Source organism: Chrysochloris asiatica, unplaced genomic scaffold, assembly GCF_000296735.1.
Source record: "Chrysochloris asiatica unplaced genomic scaffold, ChrAsi1.0 scaffold00003, whole genome shotgun sequence".
Classification (NCBI taxonomy): domain Eukaryota; kingdom Metazoa; phylum Chordata; class Mammalia; order Afrosoricida; family Chrysochloridae; genus Chrysochloris; species Chrysochloris asiatica.
Genome location: NW_006408521.1, coordinates 27827563 through 27845369, shown reverse-complemented (window position 1 = coordinate 27845369; position 17807 = coordinate 27827563). Strand labels below are relative to the sequence as shown.

At 41.7% G+C, this 17807-nt stretch overlaps 1 pseudogene; it reads left to right on the top strand.

Moving 5' to 3' along the window:
* The window catches only part of LOC102828693, a 56496-nt pseudogene that overhangs the window by 324 nt on the left and 38365 nt on the right, over positions 1–17807 (top strand).

Sequence of the window (17807 nt, the reverse complement as noted above, 5' to 3'; positions counted from 1 at the left end):
GATCCACTTTTGTTGCCTACAGGGGAAAAGTCAAACTCGTTTTATCATTCAAGACCCTCAAACTTACTTTCCTTTTCATTAGTAACACCTTCCCCTGATGGCTGGCTACCACTGGCCTTGTGTTCCACTAAGATAAGCACTCTCACACCTTCCCACTTCATCTCTTGGGTGCAATGCCCTGTTAACACTCCTTCCTCCCCCCAAGAAAACTCCTACTCCTACTTCAAAGTCCAGCTCAAAGTTCTGCCTCCCTCCATTGGGGGACACAGTTGAAAATTACTTTATGTTGTTGTAGAGTTGGAACCAGGACATATGCACAAGTGTCTCAGCCACACTGAATTTTACAAGTGTAGATCTGAACTCTGACCCTTGTTTTTATTATCTATAAAACAGGTACAAGGATGTCTGTCTTCTAGTTCATTGCACTACTGTCAACATCAACATAAAAATGAAACAATATAAAGTTCCTAGTTCATTGTATACATCTCTGCTTTATCATCTTCTTATTGCACTGGCACTTAAATAAAATGCCATCGCTATACTGGTCTTGGGGTATAACCATATTAGAAGCCCATCTCTTGGACTCCTTGAATTTCCCCCTCTTGAAGCATCTTTACGGTCCTGTTGGGGACAGGGCTAAGGCAGTAGAGACAAGCTCTGGAAAAATAGGACACTGCACAACAAAGCAGTGCAGACAGAATTTCAGGATCAAGAGAGTCAGTCCCCTGCCTCAGACTTAACTTTGGTGCTGGCTGGCTGGTCATTAACACAGCCCCAGGTTCTTTTTTGGCCTTCAAATCAAGACATTTCATACCCAACTACCTCAATAATGAGGATCCAGGGAGGGGCTGATTAACCTACAGGCTCAGCAAAAGCTTTCCCACTTCAGAGGCTTCCCTCCTCCTAGATCCCTCTGAAGTCAGCGAAACCTTTCAGCTACTGGAAGAGGGAGGCTCTTTCCTTGCCTTTGGAGTAGGCAGAACAAGTGATGATCACCAGCAAGCCTACCAGCTGTCCTTGCCCTCCACCTATCCCAAATTATCTTGAACTCAGGGAAGCCAGAAGGTCTGTGGGAAACTGGCTGGGCCCTGGGCCTGTGGGACGAGGAGATACTATACCAGATTCTCCCATCCCTCACTCTTAAAACTGGGAGTAGGTCTGGTGAGACTAGTACACACTTATTCCCAACTCACAGCCTCCTTTCTATTCTTTGCTATAAATGACTTTTCTGGTTGCTGCAAACCTGTCTGCATCTGTCTGGGGACATTTATGACTTAACAAAATGTCCCTTCCCTTGTTTATGAGGCATTAAACCTAATTCCTATTTTCCCATTTCTCTCCATTCTGCCTCTCTTGTCTTGTCTCCCTCCAAAACCTTTCTTTTTCTTTCTTTTAAAGCTTTATTGTCAGTTGAGTGATAGTCTACATGGCAGAACATCAGTTTTGCACTCAACCAATTGCATCTTGTTTCACTGTAATGATCACAATCCCCCTTTTTGATGTACACTAAAACACACAGGAATATACAATTGTTTAAATAACTAAAGGACACATTTTGCAAACCAGCCCCCTGCTCATCAGCACACAGCTTTTCTCTTTCCATGAGTCTAGAGTCCTCAGATGCTCTATCTCTCCATGCCATAGTCTATGCCTCCCACTCTAGTGTCCCTGCTTCTCTGGTTAGGATCCCACGTTCTGCTCATGCTTTTCCCTCTTGCTGGTCCTAGGGTCCTCTGCCAAAACCTTTTCTTAATGTTCTGGATATGGAAACTTTCTTCAACAGACTTTTATGTAACTTGTACATCGTGCTTGTGCACACACAGAGAAGTGCATATATACACCATACTTTCAAAAATTCATCAACAAACTTCTGTGCACAAACACACAAGTATATCATTCAAATCATGAGCCCAACCATACAGAATTGCACCTATCTGATCTCTACTGAAAAGCATGCTCCCAAAGATGTATACAACCACACAGATGTGTCTGTTACACACCAAAAAAAAATCCACAATTACAAATATACAGTCAGGACAACTGCCAAGCACAGTTTCTGAAGTTGATGCTGCCATTGAAATCTTCCAGAGTCAGCTGGGGATCAGAGAAGTGCTTTCTCTTATCCTTGGTGGGAAGTCTGTGTAAGCAGTGGAAAGTGTGCTTAGAGTATTGAGAACAGACACTCCCTCAAAGCTACTTGAGCTATGCGTCATCCCAGAGGATCTGGGAAAAAAGGAGGAGCAACAATCTGAGCTGATAGGTGTGTTCTGTTCATTGGATTTAGAATCTGCCCATCATCTGTACTTTGTAAACTGTTGGAAGATCCCAAGACAGGAAGTAGGAACTTAGTAGGCTGGCTTCAAAGGGGCGTGGACTGCAAAACAGGAAAAGAAGGAGCTATTTGGGCCTCAGATAACATCCTCAGTTCCAAACCTCAGGAAGTACAGATGGTGCTTTTCTTGGAGATGACCACTTGGACCCATAAATACAGGTCTGCTGCAACCAAGAAGAGCAACTGAGTTTGCTTCTACACCAGTGTGCTTCAAGAAAACTAATCGGGGCAAAGAGAAAGGGGCTAGAGTATAGGGTGAAGCTTTGGGGGCCAGAGAGGATCAAATATAATGGAAAGACATTGGTCTTTGACCAATGGATTCAAATCCTCCTTCTGCCACTCTGAGAGCTGTGTCACCTTGAACAACTCACTTAACCTATCTAAGCCTCAGTTAATATATATATATATATATTAACTGAGGCTTAGATAGGTTTATATATATATATAATAAAGATATGCAGTTGGTGGCACTGTGGTATAAGCATTGGAGTTCTAACCACAATGTTGGTGGTTCAAGCCCACCACTCACTCCTCAGCAGAGAAATGAGACTGTCTGCTCCCAAAAAAATACACAGTCTCAGAAATCCTATCTATAGTCACTATGAGTCAGAATCGACTCAATGGCAGTGGGTTTAGTTTTGGGTTTACCTACTTTATATGACTGTGGTAAGAGTTAAAGGAGATGAAACATGAATGTTTAAAGTTCTTAGCCCAATGGCTAACACATTCAGGATGTGCCTATTTAGGAGAAGGAGGACTGGAAGATCAGTGCAAGTAGACCTGAAGCCTGGGACAGGAAGATTTAGGGTCTTCCTTCCCTGGTGGAGATTGGAGCTGCAGAACCCAGAGAAAGGACATCTACAAAGTTGAAGTACCTACTTACTGTCCAGGGCACAGTGGTTATTAATCTGATGTCAGGCTAAATTTAAATCCTGCTAGCTATATGGCCTACAGCAAGTTTCTTCATGACTCAGTTTCCTCATGGGTAATATGGGGATGATACTAGGAACTATATCTATCTCCTGAGCTTATTATGAAAAACAAGTGAGTTCATATATTTAAGTGCTTTGAATAGCACCTGGCCCATAATAAATGCTTTGTAAATGTATCCTAAATACATCACAAACATTTTTAAAGTGTTGAAAAACAAAGATGTCAGTTCGAGGACAAAAGAATGCCTGATCCAAGCCATGTATTTTCAATAGCCTCATATGCATATGAAAGTTGGATAATGAATAAGGAAGAAAGACCATTGAAGAGTTGTTTTGAAGATGAATATTAAAGGTACCATGGACTGCCAAAAGAACAAAAACAAATCTGTGTTGGAAGAAGTACAACCAGAATGCGCCTTAGAAGCCAAGATAGCCAGACTTCATCTCTCATGTTTCAGACATATTATCAAGAAGGACCAGTTCCTGGAGAAGAACATCATGCTTGGTAAAGTGCAGAGTCAGTGCAAAAGAGGGAGACCCCCAAGGAGATGAACTGGCACAGTGACAGCAACAATAGGTTCAAGCTTAACAGCAATTGGGAAGATGGCGCAGGAATGGGGTGGCATTTCTCCTGTTGTACATAGGGTCACTATGGGTTGGAACAGACTCAAGGGCACCTAACAATAACAAGGAGTGAATCAAAACACTCAGGCTCCCATGCTGACAGGGAAACAGTCTGGGAGGATGCAAGCGCAGAAGGCAGCCCCAGGCCCCAGGTCGTCTGCCTCTCTGGCTATGGGATCAGACCTTTTTAATAACCTGTGTTCTCAAGTTCCCTCTTTTGGAAGCAAGCTACCCTTTTATGCCTTTAAGCTGTTGAAGATTCTGTTAAGGGAAAAGTGGGTATTTCCTCATATGTTGCTGGTGGCACTGTATGTAAGTTGGTCCCACACAAACCCTGATACTGTTCATATCCTTTGATCAGATAATCCCACTTTGGGGACAATATCCCAAGGAAATAAAAAGCAGTTTGTTCAAAGATGTTTATAGCAGCGCTGTTCATAATAGCCCAACCTTGGAAGCAATACAGCTAGCCAATACTAGGGAAATGGGTAAACCAGCCAAGGAACATGAGTACAAACGAATAGTACACAGCTATTCAAATTGCTAAATACAACGCTAATAAGTGATTCTGTTCCTATTAAGTGCCGTCAAGTCAGTTCCAGTTCATAGAAGCCCCATATATAAAGTTTCTGAGGTTACAAATCTTTGTAGGAGAGGAGAGCCTCTCTCCTGCAGAGCAGCTGGTAGACTTGAACTATCAACCTTTTGGTCAGCAGTCCAGTGCTTATACATTAGACATTCTTTTTTTTTTTTTTTTTAATGTTTTATTGTGAATTAAGAAGCTCTGGTAGTGTAGTGGTTACGAATCGGGCTGCAAACCACAAGGTCAGCAGTTCGAAACTATCAGCTGCTCCATGGGAGAAAGATGAGGCTTTCTGCTCCCGTAAAGATTTACAGCCTTGGAAACCCTGTTCAGGGTCGCTATGGGTCGGAACTGACTTGACAGCACTTAACAACAACAACATTGTGAATTATGTGATAGTTTACATGGGAGAACATTAGTTATACATTCATCCTATCCTATATCGTTTCATTGCCATGGTTACAATCCCCATCATTAACCAACTACAAGCCTGTCCCTCAGTCTTCAGCACACAGCCGCTCTCCCTCTCTGTGTCTAAAGTTCCCAGTTGCTCCATCTCTCCACATCATCGCTCTGCCTCCATCTCAGGCATCACTGCTTCTCTGGGTAGGGTCCTGCTCTCCGCTCTTCTCCCTTGATGGTCCCAGGGAACTCTGTGCCTAGACTGAAAAGTTAATCACTCCCCTCCTTGCTACAAAACGTCTACCTTTACATTTCCAACCCTCACAATCAGTCCTGATAACAGATAACAATTATTCACTATTGTATCACAAGAGACCCGTCTGAATTTCATTTCATCAGCCCCGCCTAGACAGATTGGATACTACTCAGTGGAGAGTCTACCTTCCTTCATGCCCTCTGAATCTAGGTTCCCTCTTGAAAGCTTGTAAACCAGTCACTTCTTGCCTTTGTAGCCCCCCCATTTTGGGTAACCAATGTCCAAGTTGCCCATCCCTGTCTACTCTGTGTATGGAGGGGGTGGGAATGATCCTTGCTGTAAGGATTTGTTCCCTCTTTTGAGCTACTGCATCCATAGATATAGGTCAAGTTCATCAATAGACATATGAAGGTATAAGGAGCTCTGGTAGCATAGTGGTTACAAGTCAGGCTGCTAATCACCAGGTCAGCAGTTTAAAACTACCAGCAGTTCCATGGAAGAAAGATGAGGCTTTCTGCTCTCATAAAGATTTATAGCCTTAGAAATTCTATACAGGGTTGCTATGAGTCAGAACCAATTCCTTGGCATACCACCACCACCATATTAAGATTCGGAGTTCTGCTGTGGCATTGTAGAATAAGCACCAGGCTACAAACTCCAATTTCAACAGTTCAAAACTACAAGCTGCTCCTAGGAAATCCCATACAGTGACATTATGAGTGGGAATCAAGTTGATGGTACTTAATAACAACAACAATCGTTTAAAATGTCAATTCTCCTTAAGCTAAGTGTTATGGGTTGAATTGTGTATCCCAAACAGGCTGGGCCATGATTCTCAGTATTAAGCAATTGCTCTCCGTTTAGTGATCTGATGTAATTATCCTGTGTTGTAAATCCTCTCCTCCATGATGTTAACAAAGTAGGATTATTGTTGTTGTTAAGTGCCTTTGAGTTGTTTCCGACGTATTTTAAATCTTCACAGGAGCAGAAAGCCTCATCTTTCTCCCACAGAGCTGCTGGCAGGCTTGAACCACAGACCTTGTGGTTCATAGTTCAGTGCTTATCATATGGAGCCACCGCACACCCAAGAGGTAGTTATGTTAGTGACGCAGAATGCAAACAATAAGATTAGGTTGTATTTTTAGTCAATCTCTGTTGAGATACAAAAAAGATTAAACAAGTGAGCAGAGATCAGAGGGACCATCAAGAAAGACGAGCCAGGAGCAGAGTGTGTCCTTTGGACCCAAAGTCCCTTTGCTGAGAAACTCCTAGACCCAGAGAAGACGGATGACAAGAACATTTTCCCAGAAATAACGCAAAGAGAAAGCTCCCCTGAGAGCTGGCACCCTGAATTTGGACTTCCAGCCACCTAAACTGTGAGAAAGTAAATTTCTGGTATATCTGCACTAGAAAACTAAGATAATAATGTATAGATTTAATGCCCTGTTAAAGCCACACTAAATTTTCTTGGAACTCTGCAAAAAATGTTTCTACATTTTACAGGAAATAGTAAATAGGTGTACATAACAAAGAAAGGCTAAGTTTGACCAGATACTACAACATTTTATTACAAGGTAACTAAATGGAAACAGTGTGGTACTGGCACCAAAATTGTCTTTCAAATCAGTGGGACAGGATCGGGTCCAGAAATAGAGCAAATCGTGCCTAAGAATTCAACATAGACTTTAGAAAACAATGGAGATGAGACCACTAATAGTATTGGGAAAAACTTTGCCACTTGAAAAATCAGTTTATTTAAGGTATTTTATATCTTATATAAAAATGAACACAAGATAGGTTTAAGACCTAAAATGATGAATGCAGGGATATATGGATTCAGGAAAATATAAAATCGGTATATATATTACATGTCAAAATTAAAAAAAAAAAATTCATAGAAGACTATGTTTTTTACTGACTACAACTTGGAAAAAGTACAGATGTTAATCTTGATAATGATCAAAGCATGAAACATTATGATTGATGGAAATAGTGGTGATTCAAGTCAATGGAACTCTTTGTTGTTCGGAAGGTAGAACTTCAATAAAATGGGGAGAGGAGAGGAATATATTTCTACCTTTCACTCAACACAGATCAGAACTGGTATGAGGGCTGTGACCATACCTACTTTGGAGGGGATGGGGGACCCCTGGCAGCAGAGTTCTAGGGCCGTGGATGCTGGTCAACGTTCTATCCTGACTCTTGTCCCCAAACCAAACTCAGATACCTGCCAGCCTGCTAGAGACCAGACTTCTAGATTCCAATTCCATCCCTACACTAAACAACTGGGAGAACTTGGATCCATCACTTAACCTCCCTGGGTTCCAGTTTTCCCATCTGTAAAATGAGGATACTAACAGAACCTCGATGGCACTTAATGACAACAGCAAATAGCATTATTTATAGAGTCATTGTGAGGATTAAATAGAACAATGTCTGACAAAGAGTATCCAGTCACATACATTTCTTGAACTGTCTAATTCTTTCCCTAAGTCAGGACAGATGAGGTGGCAGGGCCAAGCAGTGTAATGATCTGTTTCCAGTCTCCTTCCTATATGTGTCCCTTATACGTAAACCTGAAAGTCTCCATATCTTTTGGTGAAAACTTTGTGTTTGTTGCTTATTTTATTGTTGTTGTTAAGTGCCATCTAGTTGGTTCTGACTCATAGCAACCCTGTGTGGGGTTTCCAAGAAGTGGCTGGTGTGTTTGAACTGCTGACCTTGTGCTTAGCAGTCCAGTGCTTATCCTATAGCCCCACATCAGGACCCTAGTATTAGTATAATAATAATCATCACATTCTTATTACAACCAGCCACGGTAGAATTTCCTAGGACCTACTTAGTGGCCACCAGGAGGAGCAAAGGGCATGGCTTCTGGGTGCAGGATGGAGAGTTGTGCAGGTCAGTGCTCTTTGGTAAGGCTTCTGCTTGGCTCCATAGTGAGACCAGCTCTACATATGTATCCAAAGAGCTTCAAACCTAGATGGAACTGGGAAGGTGGATTACTAAAACCCTTCTGTCATCCATCCATCCGTTTTATTTACTGACTCATTTGTCCATGTAGCCAACTTAGCCTGAGCCAAGGACTGTGCCAGGTACTGAGTGGGACAAGCCCTCTGGGGAAAGGGCTCAGGAGGGGCCCAAAGGAGGGGGGCCCAGCAACACTCTCATTCTGTCAAAGCCAGTATCAGTTACTTCTCAGCCTTTCTGGGATTGCTGGTGGCTTTGTAGTTTGCCCTCTGTTTGTTATTTTTGCTAACTTCTGTTTGTCTGTAGTTCCTGGTGATTAGAAAAACAAGCAAACCAAGTCTCAAACATGAGAAGGGGGGTGAATGTTTGTTTCAGAGCCCAGGAGCAGAAGAGACCCTGGAGAGACTGCCCAGAGAGGGGGCCAGTAAGGGGGCCCAGAAGGCAGCGCTCTATCCCCTTTTGTCCCCCAGGACTTTCTTGCCAATGTACCCCGCTCCCTTTTTATTCCTTTGCTCCTTCCATGTCCCCCACTTCTTTCCCCATCCCTTACTCCTTTTTTTGTGTCTTTTCCACTTATATAGGCATCCCCTCACCCCCAAGAGACTGGCCTTGAGCCTTGGGAGCTGGAGAACTTGGGTTGACCCTGAGTACCCCCTTTCCTCATGGGCATCAGTTCTGGGATGAGCCCTGGTCTCCAAGGGTCAAAGGTGGAAGCTTTATTTACTCAGAGTTTGCTCTCTCTGCCCTGTTCCTTTCATCATTTTTTATAATGAAAACAGCCCAATGGCCACAGGCACCTGGGAGACCACCCCACCACCTACCTTCATTCCCTACCCCCACCCCCCAAGACACAGAGATACTTGTATCCCTCCAATAAGGGCTCAGATTTCTCAACAAAGTACAGCTTTGCTCTCAGGACAATTTTCAGCTGTCAGTTTGATCACGTTCCTCTGTCTGCTTAGCCTGAGCCAGAGAAGCTGGTCATCTGCCAGCATGGGAGACCGGACACGTGCGTGCAAGAAATGAGACAGCTTCTTGAAGTCTGTGGTATGTGTGAGAGTGTGCATTTGAGTGTGAGAGCCCAGGTACATGCAATGAGTTTGTCTCACTGTATCTGTTTTGAGGATATGTTCATGTGTTCATGTGTGTGAGAACCAATGTGTTTATTTGTTGTTGCTGTTGTTAAGTGCTGTCTAGTTGGTTCTGACCATAGTGACCCTGTATAGGGTTTCCGAGGAGTGGCTGGTGAGTTTGAACCACTGACCTTGCAATTCAAACCAACCTTGTGGTCAAGTGCTTATCCTACAGTGCCACTAGTGTGTATATGTTATTATTGTTGTTAAGTGCTGTCAAGTCGGTTCTGACTCATGGTGACCCTGTATAGGGTTTCCAAGGATTGGCTGGTGGGTTTGAACCACCAGCTTTGCCGTTCAAACTGACCTTGTGGTCCAGTGCATTATCCTGCAGCTCCACACCAGGACTCTAGTATGCATATTAGCATGAGCATTTGCATATATAACTGACTCCCTGGGTGGTACTCAACTGTTAATTGAAAGATTGGAAGTTTGAGTTCACTCAAAGGCACCTCAGGAGAAAGGCTTGGAGATCTGCTTTAGAAAGTTCAGCCACTGAAAAGCCCATAGAGCACAGTTCTACTCTGACACACATAGGTTCACCATGAGTTGGAGTCGACAACAGTAACTATTTTATTATATAATTGTTACCTATTGAGAGTGGCAATAGGTATCCCATGAGTGTGTCTGAGTGACATATACATGTGCATGAGTCTATGAGAGCCAGTGAACATGTGTGACCAGGTATGAGTGTATATGTATATGTGTTTGCACATGCACACTTGTGAGTGCAGTGAGAGTGTGCATGTGTGGCGAGAACCTGGCTGGATGCTTGTACTCATGTGTATGCCTGTGTGTGAACAGTGTGAGCATATATAGTTGTGGCACAACCATATACATGTATGGACTTTTGGGAGTATGTATGTACATCTTTATGTCCAAATACTGCTTAAGAATGTGTCTCACAACAGATGGATCTCAGAACGTTAATGTTGAGCAACAGAATCCAGATACAAAAGTCAATATACTCTATGACTCCATTTCTTTAATGTATAAAAACAGGCAAATGAATTTATGTTATAAGAAGTCAGAATAGGTCACCCTGGGAGACATTATGCTGGAAAAGGGTAGTGAAGTGTTTCCTGGGGTACAGAGAATGTTCTTCTTTTTTGTTAGTATGCTCTTTGCATGGGTGTGTTCACTTTGTAATATCCACTGAACTCTATATTCATATAAAATAATAAATCACAGTTGAATGGAAAACCAATATTTTACAATATTGGTTGTATTTTTTATTTACAATAAATTTACAATTTACAATAAAAAGTTTTTAAAAACAATGAATCACAAAGTACAGACTTAATTTATGTACTTTCTGGATTGTTGTCGTTGTTGTGAAGTGCCGTAGAGTCAGTTTCGATCCATAGCGACCCTGTACAGGGTTTCTGAGGCTGTAAATCCTTACAGGAGCAGAAAGCCTCATCTTTCTCCTGCGGAACGGCTGGTAGTTTCAAACTGCTGACCTGAAGGTTCACAGCCTGATTCGTAACCACTACACTACCAGAGCGCCTTGACTCCTGGATATCTAGGTATAATTCAAAAAAAAATTTTTTTTAAATTAAAAACGAAGAACTTGAAGACCTGCCACCACCACCCATCCCTCACATCCACGTTGTTGACCTTCTCCACCTTGTCCTGTACTCTCTTCCTCCTTACTGCTCTGCACACCCTCTGACCCCCAAGGGGGAAAGTGTTTGAGAATGTAAGAGTCTGGCTGTCTGACTGCCCAATTACAGCTCACTTCCAAGGTTCCTGCTACTCTCACAGACTTCCTCCACTTCATCTTCCCTTTCTTGGGCACCTAGGCACTTAGTGACCCCCTTCTAAGGCAGTGTCCCAGGGGCAGAGATCTGTTGGGAAGATTTGTCTCCATCTCTAAGAACCCTCAAGCTAAAGTTCTTCTCCTATGGTCCCCATTTCAGGAGAGGGTGAGACCTAAGTGTGAACACAAAGATGGCAGTCATGAGGGGTGGGCAACCTCTCTACAGAGGGACAAGACATCCATGGAAATTAAGGGGATGCCACAGGGCATTAGTCAAGGATGGCTTTTCAGGATGTAAAGCTCTTGTTGTTGTTGTTGTGAAGTGCTGTCGAGTCAGTGCTGACCCATAGCGACCCTGTATAGGGTTCCCGAGGAGCAGCTGGTGAGCTTGAACCACCGACCTTGCAGTTCAAACGGCTTTGTAGTCTGACGCATTAGACCACAGCGCCACACCAAGACTCCATAAAGCTCTTAAAAGGGCCTTTTTTCAGTGGTTCCTCAAGATATTGGCCATACTATTAAAGCTCCCAGGACCTGGTTTCTTAATCTTTTTTTTTGTCTTAGAATCTCTCCAGGTTCATCCTTTTTTAAAAAAGTTTTTATTGTGAATTGAGTAAAAGTTTACAGGGCAGATCATCAGTTTTACATTCAACAAATCATACACCTTATTTCATTACTGATGCATGGAGGGGATTGTAACCATGACAATGAAACGATATACGACAGGATGAATGTAAAGCTAATGTTCTCCCATGTAAACTATCACGTAACTCACAATAAAACATTTTTAAAAAAAGAGAGATGAGGATAAGAGTCTTATGATTCAATAGTAATTATTATCATGAGTAATCACGACTGTCACAGTTGTAAAGGTAGAAGTTTTGTAACAAAAACAGAGGAGTAGTTAATCTTACAGTCCAGAAACGAAGGACCCTAGGACCATCAAGGGAGAAGAGCACAAGTGGAATTCGGAACCATATCTGGAGAAGCAGCGACACCAGAGATGGAGGCGGAGATGGGGACACGGAGAGGGGAAGTGACTGAGGACTTGATTCATAGGAAGAGAGGGACTGAGATAGTGGCCAGGAGGATGTGCCCTTTGGTAGTGTAAATTACTATATATGCCTGAGTGTTTTTTTAAAAAAAAGAGCCAAAGTGAATAGAGAGAAATACTGTTAACTGATGATACATGTAGGGGATTTTAATCATTGTAATGAAACAAGTTGTATGATTTGTTGAATGTAAAACTGATGATCTGGCCTGTAAACTTTCAGTCAATCCACAAAGAAGAAGAAAAAAAAAAAAAAAAGAGTGAACCCTGAGTTGATTGGTGACTTTAGCAACTGAAAAGGAAGTGTACCCGTACTTCACTGGGTTATGAAGCTTCCTTCCACACCTAGTAACCTATGGTCTGGTCATTGTTTGGCCTTAGTTCCTGTGGGACTAAGATGGTGGAGAGCAACAGGAAGCAACCTGGAATATGTTCTGGAACTTGGGTGACCCTGGAAGGTCCCTATCTGCAGTTGCTAATTTGGAGGCTGCATTAGAGATTTGGGCTTCTGAATCCTTTTCATTTTGTCCTTCTCTGGCTCCCTTCCAGACACAGAAACCTAGGTGAAGAGAAATCCAGATCCAAGAACACTCCTTAATGCACTTCTTGATGACTCTCAAGGTGGACCTTAAATTCCTCCAGGTACCTCCCCCAGGCCATTCTTCTTGGCATCTTTGCTTGGCCCACTGACCTCATCCTACCCTTGACCATAACACACCTCCACCCTCATTGAACTCTAAGCATCTCTCAGACCATCCACCTGGAGGACATTTAGCTGGTTTTCCTGTTTGGGGACTTCATTTCTTTCTGTTCGCAGCTGAATGCTGGCTCAGCATCGCCTAGACCCAGATGCTCCTCTGCAGTTTCCCCAGCTGCTCTGTTACATCTTTCTGTTATATAGCACCTTCTATGGTACAAGCATGCATTAAAACTGAGATCCAAGTTGTGCTCATCAGGGCAGGAAGGCCATTTCATTATAAATATTTGCTATCATCATTTTCAACATCTAGTGAAAGCTAATTATGTGCTGGATACCAAGCTAAGGACTCTACAGAGTATGTTCCACATCTCCCCAAGAGGCAGCTTATCTTATTATTCCCATTATAGATATAGAAGTAGAGGCAAATATGTTAAGTAGCTTGGTCAAGGTCAGTAGACTAGGAGTTGGGAATGGAATCCTGGTGCATCTGCCTCTCGAGTACCCACTGTACTATATTGCCTCTCATGAGCTTCATCACCATCCCAAAGTCTCAAGTAAGTCCTCTGCCTGGGATCAGGCTTAGAACTAGATTCTTTCCAGAACAAATGTCAACCAGAGATAAGGCTCATCCCCAGAGGAACTGAGGAAGGAGGCAGAAGGTAACACCTGGTTTTATAGAGTTGGGGATCAGGGTTCAATAGGCTGAGGTTGAGTCTTTCTCTGCTCTTATCTGAGCAAAGCTGGACAAGTTTTAAACATCTGAGCCTGTTTCCTCATCTGTGATATGTACAAGTGACTGTTAAAACTAGAATCACTCAATATTTACCACTTGAATTGTTGGGAATAAGGCCAAGAGATATGTATGGGTATAGCTCAGAGCCCCTGAATGACACATCACAGTCAAACAAGAGCAGAGTTAACTTACCACTAGCAATATTCCATTGACTTTTGTGTTCTTTCTGCCGCTGTGGCTTAGGCCCTGGCCATATTTTCTTATTTCTGTAAAATGAGGGACTCTATCCCTGCCAGGCTGGACAGCCCCCTTAGTTTTAACATTCCAGGGTTACTCTGCTGGAAGGCAAATCCTTGTAACATTTTCTAAAGTACAATTGCTGCCAAAGAGGGATCTTTCTTTCACTGCAATGAGTATCATCTTGGTGCCTATATTCGTGTATATCAAGTCTCACTGGTACCCTTCAATAATCCACCCAACACACCTGTATTAAAATGTCTTTTAAATGTCAAAAGTAAGCCATAGTAGCTTACTAGGACTCACATAACCAAGTACCTCAAACTGGGAGGCTTAAAACAACACAAGTTTATTCTCTCACAGTTCTGGAAGCTAGAAGCTTGGAATCAAGGGGCCAGCAGAGTTGTACTCTCTTGAAGGCTCTAGGGATGAGCCTCTTCTAGCTTCTGGTGGTTGCTGTCGATCCTTGGCATTCTTTGACTTATAGACTCATCATTCCAATTTCTCTCCTTCAGTCTTTATGTGGCCTTCTCCCCTGTATGACTGTTACTGTGCCAAAATTTCTCTACTTATAAGGATACCAATAAGACTTTTAAGGCCCACCCTAATCCAGTCTGACTTCATCTTAACTTGATGAATAAACACTCTTTCCAGATGGACTTAAATTTTGGGGAAAGGTAGCGTAGTGGTTACGAATCGGGCTGCGAACCTCAAGGTCAGCAGTTCGAAACTACCAGCTGTTCCGTGGGAGAAAGATGAGGCTTTCTGCTCCTGTAAAGATTTACAGCCTCAGAAACCCTGTACAGGGTCGCTATGAGTCAGTTCCGACTCCACAGCACATAACCACCACCACCACTATTCAACCTAGTACATAGCCATGAGTGCATTCTTACTATAAGAAATAAAGATGAATCACCTCTTCCTTCCAGTTCCAGAATCCCTCCCAATTTATTGTATAGTCTTGCAGATCTTTATGCAGTTACATACATGTATGTATTTTACATAAATAAACACAAAGTACTTACTTTTTTTTCATTTATATAAGTATTCTTATTTTTCTTAAGTATGATTTTGTAATTAAAAATATGGCTTGAAAAAATATGGTTTGAAGATTTTCCTATCAATACATATAGACCAACGAATTATTTTTTACTGCTTACAAATTAAGTATTCCATCGTATGTGGGTGCCATTATTTACTTACTATTCTCCTGCCAATGGATTGTAAAGTTGTTTTAAATTTCTCATTGCTTTAAACAATGCTCAATAAACTCCCTGTTATGTGGTTAGATATGAATATTTTGTTAGAATAGGGAGTATCTAGAAATAGAATTGGTTGAACAAAGATGGGCATAGTTAATTTTTGTAGAAACTGCCAAAGTGCACTCCAAAAAGATGAGTTAATTTATGGTGTCACTAAGAGTGGATGGAGGAGTCCCAGTGAAGCATAAGTGCTGTAGGATAAGCACTGGACTGCTAGTTGCAAGGCCAGAACCTACCAACTGCTCCTTGGAAACCCTATACAGGGTCACTATGCGTCAGAACCAATTTGACAGCACTTAACAATGATTCACTTATACACTCTTTTTCCAACACTGGATAAGAAAATTTCTTGAATTGTTGCTAATCTAATAGATCAAACAGAAACAAACATTACATTCATTTTCATTTACATTTTTCTAATTTTGATTGGAGTCCTGGTGTGGCACTTTAGGATAAGCACTGGACTGCTAACTGCAAGGTCGATGGTTCAAACCTACCAGCAGCTTGTTGGGAACTATATATACAGAGTCACTATGAGTCAGAACTGACTCCACTGCACTTAATGATAATAACAACTGTGATTGCATTTCTCTAATGTTGAGCATATTTTCCTAAGTTTATTGGAAATTTTTCATTTCTTTTTTTATAAATTGCCAATTCATATACTTTGCCCATTTTTATGTTGGGTTTTGACAAATCTTTTCCTTATTGGTATGTTGGAATTTTTTATTCTGGATATTAATATTTGTTAAGCTTTAGTTCCACCACTCGTTTGTCAGTTTGTCGTACTGTGGGGACTTGTGTGTTGTTATGATGCTGGAAGCTATGCCACTGGTATTTTAAATACCAGCAAGGTCACCAATGGTGGACAGGTTTCAGTGAAGCTTCCAGACTTAAACAGACTAGGAAAAAGGAGATGCAGATTATTTTTGAATGGTTAGCACTGAAAAGCTTATGAATAGCAGCAGGACATTGTTAGACATAACAGCAGAATGTGCAGACATGATGCATAGCAGCAGGATATTGTCAGATGAACCCCTTCTTCTGCTCAGAAAGCACTCAAAATATGACTGGGGAAGAGCTGCCTCCTCAAAGTGGAGTTGATCATGATGATGTGAATGGAGTAAACCTTTTGTGACCTTCATTTACTGATGGAGCACAACTCAAAATGAGGAGAAACAGCTGCAAACATCCATTACTAACTGGAACATGGTATGTACGAAGTATGGATCTAGGAAAGTTGGAAGTTGTTCAAAATGAAATGGAATGCTTAAAGATTGATATCCTCAAAGGGAGAAAGATGAGGTTTCTGCTTCAGTAACGATTTGCAGCCTCAGAAACCCTATACAAGGTCGCTATGAGTCTGAACCAATTCAGCGACACACAACCAGCATATTTAAAGATCTATCTTGACGTACAATGCTATCTGTGATAGGATAATATACATACGCTTATAAGGAAAACCAGTTAATACTATTTTTCAAATTTACACACCATCCACTAAAGCCAGTTATGATGAAATTCAAGAATTCTACTAATTTCAGTCTGAAACTGATCAAACATGCAATCAAGATGTATTGATAATTACTGGTAATTGTTAAGGTTGCAAATAAAGAGGGAAGATCAGTAGTTGGAAAATATGGCCTTGCTGATAGAAATTATACTGGAGATTGCATGATATAATTTTGCAAGCCCAATGACTTATTTGGAGTCCTGGTGTGGATCTGTAGGATAAGCGCAGGACCAAAAGGTTTGTTTAATCCACAAGGTCAGTTGTTCAAATTCACTAGTCACTCCTCTGAAGCCATATGCTATGAGTCAAAATCGACTCAACAGCACTTAGCAACCACAACAACAATGACTTATTCATTGTAGATACCTCTTTAAACAATATAAAAGGCAACTATGCACAGTAACCTCATGAGATGGATTACACAGGAATAAAATTGACTGTGTTTCTAGGAAGAGATGGTGGAAAAGCTCCATATCATCAGCCAAAACAAGGCCAGGGTCAGGCTGTGGAACAGACCATCAATTGCTCATATGCAAGTTCAGGCTGAAGCTGAATAAAATGAAAGTATGTCTGTGAGAGCCAAAATAGGACATTAAACATATTCCACCTGAATTTAGAGACCATCTCAAGAACAGATTTAATGCATTAGACACTAACGACTGAAGATGAGAAGAGATGTGGTATGAAATCAAGAACATCATACAGGAAGACAGAAGAAGGTCATTAAAATGGCAGGAAAGAAAGAAAAGACTAAACTGTATGTCAGAAAAGACTCTGAAACTCACACTTGAGTATAGAGAAGCTAAAGTGCATGGAAGAAATGAGGAAGTAAAAGAGCTAAACAGAAAGTTTCAAAGGGCAACTCAAGAAGACAAAACAAAGTATTATAATGAAATGTGCAAAGACCTGGAGTTAAAAAACCAAAAGGGATGAACACGCTCAGCATTTCTCAAGCTGAAAGAGCTGATGAAAAAATTCAAGCCTACACTTGCAATATAGAAGGATTGGCCATGTAGGATAAGCCCTGCACTGTGATTTAAAGGTCAGCAAATCAAACCCACCATCTGTTCCTTGAAAACCCTATACAGAGTCGCTATGAGTTGGAACTGACTCACCAGTCATAAAAACAAAAATAACATGTGCAAAATATTGAATAATGCAGAAAATATCAAAAAAAGATGGAAGGGGGAAGAACAAACAAGATGGCGGATCGGGTGGATATATAGTAGAGAGCTCCGCCAACAACAACACAGAATACCCGACCAAGCAGGCTCAGGGGATGGTCCCAGAACTCTGAACCACATATAAAGGAATACT